The 8,988-nt window shown below is 42.5% G+C and overlaps 1 protein-coding gene across 6 annotated transcripts in view; it reads left to right on the forward strand.

Annotated features, from left to right (window-relative positions):
* The window catches only part of FGGY (FGGY carbohydrate kinase domain containing), a 421,503-nt gene that overhangs the window by 220,310 nt on the left and 192,205 nt on the right, over nucleotides 1-8,988 (forward strand). The window contains exon 1 of one of the 6 annotated variants that reach the window (XM_019531526.1): nucleotides 5,734-5,838. The exons of the other annotated variants lie outside the window; for them this stretch is intronic. The gene's annotated coding sequence lies outside the window, so the exon portion shown is untranslated. Of the gene's footprint in view, nucleotides 1-5,733; nucleotides 5,839-8,988 lie in introns of those variants that run through there. 6 annotated transcript variants of the gene reach the window in all.

Below are 8,988 nucleotides of genomic sequence, written 5' to 3' on the forward strand. Positions count from 1 at the left end.
CTAATTTAGGAAAAAAATGGTAATAAAATATAATGGAATTTTTAAGAGGGGTCTCCGATATCAATAGTTCCCTCTTTTACATGAGTATGTTTGGGGTTATTTCTATTTTCTTGCAAGTTTGGAGAGTCCTGATACTTATGTATGGACAGCTGCCACCATTATAGCCTCTAAGAACCAGTTAGAAATTTTACTTACAGGGCCAGTGGAGAAGTAAATAGCTACACCGGGACTTCCAGTATGGATCCTCATGGACATCTGCCTCCCCACCGTGTGTTCTGTGTGGTGCTACAAGCATGAACGGGGAGGACGAGTGGTACCACGCATGTTTGGAAAATCTGACCCCATGACAAGCACTGGATAAATAATGATTCCCTCTCCAAGTGAGCAGCAAGTCATTATCTCTCACTCAGATTATGCCTCCTCAGTAAGGTTCTTCACCCTTCTTACCCTTACAAACCCAATAATGTCAGGGCTTTGCTTTTTTCCCTCTGTTGGGTTGGGGTTTGGATTCTGGACTATTTCAGGGCCCTAAGGAGAAGGATGAGAAATGATTACATTGCCTATCTTGTTTTTGCAGCTTGGCTCTTTCTGGTGACTGGGTTTAGGATTTTATCCTGCAATCCATCTCTGTAGTGGGAGTAACTGCGTAAAATCAGTAGCATTAGTACAGTCCCTAACAGATTTCATGGTTTTCCTCCCCTTTTTAGGATCCAAAAGGCAAACACTGCTTGATGTAGGCTTTTTAATTATTTGAGTAGTCTAAAATTGGATCAATGGGTTAAAGTGCCTGCTAGTGCTGGTAAGTATTGTTCTTTAATCTTCCCATCCTCTTAAGAGCTTTTTCAGCTGATGTTAGGCTGCCAGTCTCGTCGTCTTAACGTTTTTGTCTGATGAAGGGGGGAGCATTTGGGTTGATCACAAGAAGGTAGCTGAAAATCTATGGTTTCTTCATTGCCTTTGGTAGACCAGCTTATGTGAGGTCTTGTGTGTTATATGGTGTCTTGAGGAAGCCCGAGGGAACGCAACTTGTGAAGCCCCTGTCTTAGTATCTTCTGCATCCTATGCTATTATGACTATGAACATAGGTCTTTGGGATTATCTCAAAGAAGACTGATAGGGAGATCCCAGACTATATGAGAAGAGTAGTCATGAAGAAGAGACAAGGGGTGGATCACATTAGGTTCAGATAGGCCTTTGTGGTTTTTCCATCACCATTCTGGGATTATGATATAGAAAGAAGGGGAGGGGGACTTGTTACACATGTACAGTGTAACCTGACATTTGATTTATGTCCTGGATACATGTTTCTCTCAAACTAGCCTAATGTACAACCTTGCTGCCTTTTAAGTAGTTGTGACAGGAACTTCGGGGCCAAGGTGTTAGAATTGCAGATTGCCTAGCAGCCCAAATAAATGTTTAATTTTAATATGACAAATTACTTAGGGCTGTCACTCTTTCCAATTACTATGCAAGACTGAACAAGTACTGTATAGTAAACTTTGGAATTGGCTTCAGAAACACACTTGCTTCTGGGCTGAGTGTCTCAAAAAAAGTGGTTTACAGCATGTCTTTAAAAATTGATTGAAGAGTTGCATCTACTACTGGCCTCAGCTTTCCAGTGTCTGTCATGGGTAATTATAGATGGTTGGTTCAGATGTTGTTTAAATATTAGAGGCTTTCTGGGAAGTGCAGTGGATTTCAGCCAATATGCTAATGTTGATGTTTTGTCATATTATTGAATTGCGAACCTGGAACAAAGAATTTTTATAGTGATTTGGTGATGTAATTAAATATACAGGGCCAAACTCATCCTTGGTGTAACATGCAGTGTGACCTCACCGCAGTCTGAAGGTGACATGCTCAAGTTCTTAATCGGGGTCCTGGGCTTGCATGTCAAGCCCATGTCGAATCTCCCGTTGCTGTGGTACCGTGTTTCTCAGCCTTTTAAGTAGCAAGTACCCTCTAACTTCTGAAAATTTTAATAAGTACCCCAACATTCAATTTTCCAGGGGATGTTATAGTTACAGACTAATATGTGCCATATGTTGGAAGAAGGGCTGTGTATATAAGGCTATGACATGACAGATGACTGATCTGGTGTGGGTAGGGTTGCCTTTTACACCAGGGGTGCACATCTCAAGTATGTACCTGGGCTAGAGGTGATGTTGGCCAAAGGTAGGAGGGCTGAACACCAAATTATTACTGGGGAATTAAATTTTTTAAATTGCACCAAATTTTTTCCTGAAGTTTTGAGGGTGAGAAAGAAAGGAAAAGAGGGCAGGAGAGAGAGTGTTGGGGTACCCGCATACCCCCTGTCTGTGTCTCATGTACTCCCAGGGGTACATGTACCACAGGCTGAGAAACTATGCTGTGGTAGACTGCCACTAACACCTGAGATGCGTAGTTTAAAGCTAACTTGAGTGTATCTGCATAAGCTGCAATCATAACTTGAGCAATATAGGCCCACCTGAGGTTCTCTTCATTACATGATTTATGTCAGTCAGGCATCACTCTTTTTTTCCCCCGTCCTTTCTCATTCCCATTGTAGCAAAGAGGAAAACAAAAGCGGTGAACAGCTTAAATGTTAATGTTCATGAATCTGAGTGTCATAGCCACCTTGTTCTCTCTTTCCCCCTGCCTAGGCTAGGTTAGGATGGTCATGAAAGAGTCAACATTGCTCCAGGGGGATCTCTGCATTCCCGGGGGTATGCTTGCCTCTTGTTGGCTAGCCACACAGCTGTTGGAATCAGATCTCATGTAATAGTTGGATTGCACAGTTTCTGTTTTCACGTCGTTAGTGGAAAAGAAAACAGCCCCTCCTACCAGATCTCCAGGTACACAGTGATCCCACTGAGGACAGGGGTGGTTGCCAGCACGGCTGCAACAGCTTTCCTAAGCAAGGGCTCTGTTCTGGTGTGGAGAGGTCAATGCTTTCGACGTCCAGTGCGCTGTGGAATCGTAGCTCTTGTTTTGTTAAAAGAGTTACATGACTTGGGTGAGTACTGGGGATGTTACAAGATTTCTAAAATCTGCTGTTGATCCACTGATTCCAATGGGCGCAGGATCAAGCACCTTCATTATAAGTGACATTCGACCCAAACTGCCCCACAGTAGTTGCAGTTGGAAATACAGAGGAGTTCCTGTGTCTTCTTCCTTTGCCTCCATGTGCCAGGCAGACCCGCATTTTCTTTGCAGGTCTCTGTTGTCTTCCTTTTTCCTGCCAGTCCCTGCCTGCTGCTCCAGAGAGAGCAGTTTGCTGCTCTCTCTCATGCTGGAGGGGAACAGGTAAAGAGATGCAGTTCACCCAAGAGCCAAGGCTTCATGGGTCATTTCTTACATGAGGAGGAGGCAAAATGCGGTGGCGAAAGGACCAGAAGTCATGGAGCTGGAATGCACGCTTATAGCCCAGAAATGCAAACAACCTCTTTATTCATCACCATTTCGTCTTGGAGCGGCAGTGCCTTGGGAATTGCCTGGAGACTGAAGGGCTGCAAGGGCCTTTTTTTTTTCTCCCCCTGAGCTAGCTTTCTGTAGGTCTGGCTCTGACTCTGCTCAGCAGCTCTTCATTCCCAAGACATCTTACTGGCATGCTGTTTTTCCACATCGAGCACTGAGAGAGAAGTAGTTCCTGTCTTGGGTGATGTACGCACCCTTGCTGGCTGTCTCGGGCAGCCACTGCTCAGGGTGTTCCCACTTGTCTGCCTCCTCTTGCTGTTGCTGTTCAACATACCTGCATTTATTGTTTGCTATTTGTTTTTCATATGTTCACAGAAAGGCTTCAGGTATCCACTCAAGGAGCAGAATGATATAATCTGACTCACGAGTTCAGCCATGCAGCGCAACCAGTGACTTGCAGTGAGCTGCTTGGAGACATCTCAAAGGCTGAGATGTTTTTACCTGAATTATTCATTGAGCAGTTGAGCGCAGCAAAGTGATGAGTAGGGATTGAGGTGTGCTTCTGAATGAACCATCGATGAAAAAGAAGGGCAAAATTCACAAGCAGCATTACTTCTATCACCGCTATTATTATTTGCAGTGTATCTGATTTATGATTTGTATTATGATCGTACCAAGGGACAACAGGCATGAACCAGGAGCCTGTTGGTCGGTATTACCGTGCACCTTGTATAAAAGCTCAAGACAAGAGCATCAGTCTCCTGCTATGCCACAGACTGGTTTAATTAATTATTCAGAAATTATTAGCTTTATCGTTCATTTGGTAGAGGTGATTTTTGTTGACATCTGTCATGCTTAGGTAGCTGAGTTTTCTCTCACAAATCAATGACTGAGTCTCTTTCCTCAGAAAAATAAAACCACTTTGCTTACTCATTTGTGCTCTGCTGTGTTGCTTTTTGGTCATTTTGACAATTTACTTGGATGATGCTTTTGGTTTCAAAATCATGGAGGGGCCAAATTTTGCTTTTAGCGATGCTAGTATAAATCAAGAATGTCTCAGACTTGCACCGTTGGGTATGAGAGCAGAGACGACTAGAAATAAAAAGATAAAAACATCGGTGCTCATTCAAATACATCTTGAGGGTTAGGAAGGAAAACAGAATTGGAAGATCAGAAGACCGCATGGGTTTAGACTGGAGGTTAGTTGTGAAGAGAGATGGAGGCGGCGGGGTTTCTACTAGTTCAGTAATCCAGTTCTTGGTTCTGGTGTGCAGCGATTTGAGTATTATATTATAAAGAAATTGTGGGGTGGAATAGGCAGGTAGTCAGAGTTTGAGACTGGGAATTTGGATGCCAGGATCTGGTGCATGACTGTTACTGAACTTGGAAAAGTCACTTCTTAGTTTCATCTCATTCTCCCCATCCTTGGAGAGTGCATTGCTGTGGGAAAGAGCCATCAGAGTAATTAGTACTACCAGGGAATTAAAAAAAAAAAAACCCACTAGAATTTTTTTTTTTACTTTGAATAAAATAGCAATACAGTGATAAATAGCAACCTAGAGCAAGTGTTTGAGTGTTTCATTCTTTTCCTTGTCAGCATGGTTACAAACTCTAAAGCCCATGGAGTTTTTGTGAGTGTGCTTTTTCTCTTTTGACATTGAAGAATTTGAAAATAAGCCATTGCTCATAGGTTTATAGCACTGCCCCTTTGGCTTTCAGGGCATTAATCACTATTAAAAGCAGTCCCCATCCCATTCCCTGCTCCCTACCTCCCCCCCACAAAAAACCAGCCACCCTTCTGTTTGTTCCTTTGATCATGTCCCAACAGGAACCGAATATCCTGGAGAAGGAAATGGAATACATTCCCTTTAAGATGTGAGCTGGACTGCTCTGCTACCATTATTTAGCTTAGTGTATCACTAAAAAGCTGTCAAAGTGCTGAATTTTCCTACGCGGCCCAATGTTTTCAGAAACACTCCTTCCATTTTTTCCCTTCTATGAGGGCTGTGATGTTGACATGCCGTTCTTGTTTAACGTAATATTTAGATCCTTTCATATTGAGATTATGAAACATAATTTGATGCCCTGCTAATCTTTTTTCCCCATAATCCCTAGAAAAGCACAGCTGCAGTACTAAAAACATACTATTTACACATGATCTCTGGGCTTGAATGGCCCGCAACGTTCCAAAGATCAGAGTTTAAAAGAGACGTGTCAATCCTTCCTAATTCCTAGTCTTTAGCATATGACACCACCAAATCTGTACTTGCAGCTGATAAATATTTCTGCTGAGCACCAGTCTGCTCGGTGTGTGTGTGTGTGTGTGTGTGTGTGTGTGTGTGTGTGTGTGTGTGCGTGTGTGTGTGTATGTCTGTAGTGTCTCCTTGTACAGTAGCTTTATCTGAAGAGTATGTCTTGGCAATCTGATAACCATAAAGTAAGGTAAGACAAACTGAGCTTAGTACTGAGCTGTAACAAAATGATTGTCTGGCTTCTCAGTCATTCCTTTTAAAGTAAAACAAACAATGTTCAGGATTTTCTTTTTTCTTTTTTTATTGAAATGTTTTTGCAAATGGCTGTCTCTCTGCCTGCTCTCTCTCTTTTTCACTGCCGATGTGGGAAAACTAGCACATTTGTTTAAGGATAAACTGGGAAGTCTGTGGTTTCCAGCACACACATTTTGAATAATATTTATACAGACTATTATTTAATGGACCATATAAATATTTATCATATGCTGCTGCCCTTTGATCATAAATACTTGTTTGAAAAGCTGGTCTGTCCCTGCTACGATTCATGGTAGAGGAGGGGGCTATTGCTGCCCCAGTGCTCGGAGGAGGTTTTGGCTGGAGGTCCCATTACAGTGATTGTGATTTCAGAGTGCCACTGTCAAGTTTTGGGAGGGCCTTTCCTTTTATATCTGTTGTCCCCTTTTTTTTCTGCTTGCAAATTCAAAATAATAATACTCCCCCATGCCCTCCCCCCACCTCAAATCAAAGCCTTCTGTTCTGCAATGGGCAGCCCATGGAAGTGAAAGGTGGTCCATTTGGCTGCAGGGTGACACGCTTGGCATAGTTACAGGGTTGTTGCCAAATAGCTCGCGGCCTCAGGGAATGACAAGGTACAAAGCTATCGCCTGCTTGCAGTGAAAACCTCAGCCCAGTTTTTTCCTCTCCTTGCATGTGTGTTCAAGCAAAGACCTCTGCCTCCCCCATGCTCAGTTCAGAGAGGACAGTGTGGCCTTGGGGAAGGGGGCTCCAGCTTGCACCCCAACCTTGGAAGTTTTGTTTCCTTTTCAGTTTTGGTTTCTGTAGTTTATCGTACTTGCTGGTTATAAATATCATTCCCAAGGAAAAGACCTTTCTGACTGCGTTTCTCCTTTGCTGTGTCATACTCTGAGATTGCCCTGTTTTCCTGGGTTCAGATTCATTGCAGTAACTCTCCCATGGCAGTGATGAATATAAAACAGCGCTCACAATATCCCTCGTCTGAGGCCGTGAGTTTCAGTTTCAGAGTTCAGAGCCTGGAAGTTTGTACTGTGACCCACTTGTGGCCTCAAATACATCTGGGGCTGTTATTATGGGTCCTGTTCTCAGTTTGGATTCCCCTCCGGTACCAAAGCATGTTTCAAATGATGATGGAATAGTTTGGTCAAGTCTTTTCTACGGATAACTCTGTCGAGATTTTAGTTTTTCAGGGACTGTATTAGGCTGTTGCACCAAGACCCCTGGCAGAGACACTTGTGACCTAGAGATGATTGCTTTCTTGTGGATCCAGATGACAAGTTGGTTAAATCTCAAGTGAACTGTATTCCAGAAAAGCCCTTGGCATCCAGTGATGTTTGTGCAAGCGTATCAGATCGTGTTGCAGAGTTGTTGTCCTCTGAACAACCTCCATGGCTCAGAAAGCCTGCTTTGCTACAAGTGCTAGCTGGAAGGAAAACAAGCTGGTTAATGTTTAATTTTTCATTTTTTGTTATCATAAGACATGACATTGCTTCCCTAAAAAGTTGAATCAAGAGCCATTAGAGAAAGGAAGACTAGCTAAAAAAGGAGTTTTTGGTTTTGGAGTCCGTTACCTTGACTGTTTCTTGCTGGCTTTCAGTCAATTTTCAGAAAATTGAAATTGGAAAAAAATGAGGATGCGCAGCTTAAACACAGATGTACTCCCTGTATGCTCAGGCATTAGATCAAATGATATAAGGAGATGGGCCCTAACATCGTTACTGGCATTAGAGGCACAAGATGACAAAAATCACTTGCTCCATCAACTGCTAAGTGAAGACCTGAACAGATGGAGGCTTAAGAGGCGTAAAAGTTGTAAACCATTTATACATGAAGCCCGCGAGGTCCTGAAAGGAGACTGGGGATTCTGAACCAAACCTACGGGCAGCCTAATGGAGTAGGCTGACTGCTGGGAAAGGTGAAACCTATTCCTACCAACCTGTTCTTACTGTTTCTGTTTTTGTTCCTACCAAACCTATTTTATACCAACACCAAACAAGTCCCCCATTGGGCACGACCTTGACAGAAATGCATGGGTCAAGCTGAAATGCATGGGTCAGGTAAACGTCTTGGACAGCCCCCTTTGTGAATTTGGTGTCCAGCAAACAGCACGACGCTTAATCAAAAGCTGCAATGCCCAAACGGGGCTTTGCAAATGCCCGGATGGGGTAGATGGAACCCGCACATGGAGCAATTATACCAGATAGTGTTTTCTAGATTTGGAAGTTGATATCGGATGCCATACGAAAGAAGAACTTTCAGAAGTAAAACAGTGGCAGCGTCCTCGGCTGTAGTATATACTACTATATAAGCACATAAACAAGCTCACTCTCTCATGAGCAGCCAAACGCCCTCATTACTTTTGTTGCTTAGTAAGGGAAAAAAGGAAAGCAAATGTTCTATGGGTTGATTGAGTTCCAATTTTTGAAATGCTTGTGGTGAGAATCCAATGCAAAGCCATAATTTTAAGTGCTGAGTAAAGATGTACTATGTAGCTTAATTCTCTAACATCTGTTCGATGTGCCCTCAGTGTACCAAAAAGCATTAATGATCTAAAATCAAGGATACCACGTAAAGTAAAGGAATAATAATTTAGGAGTAACTGCTTTCTGTGTGTGTGTAAGAGGGGAGAGAATATTTTCACTTTCTCTGATGTGAAAAATGTCAGAAATAGGCTTTTTTTCCTATCTCATAAAAATGAAATCTACTTAGTGGCTTTTCTTGTGGTTCTTTCTTTTTTATGAGTCAGCAGACAGAGGCAGCACCTAAAGAAGGCAAAACAGGGGACTTCATAAGATAATATCAAGAACAGTTTATTTTATGCAATTTATTTAGAGTAATATTCCTAGCTAGTAGCTATCAGGCTTTCAAGTCAACTTTCTAAACTGATTGTTGGGAAATAAAGTATAAAATTGGAATGGGAATGTTATCTTTTGCTGATAGTGCTTTACAACCCAGTGAACACTGGAGGAATAAGCAGGTTGTAGTGTATTGTGGTGGGCATCTCCAACTGGTAAATTTTATATATATATATAAAGGGCTTGGTCCATCTGTGTGTGTATCCCTGTGTCTTTCTGTCTGTCTGTAA

Source organism: Crocodylus porosus, unplaced genomic scaffold (genome assembly GCF_001723895.1).
Source record: "Crocodylus porosus isolate Cpor-Errol unplaced genomic scaffold, CroPor_comp1, whole genome shotgun sequence".
Taxonomy (NCBI): Eukaryota; Metazoa; Chordata; order Crocodylia; family Crocodylidae; genus Crocodylus; species Crocodylus porosus.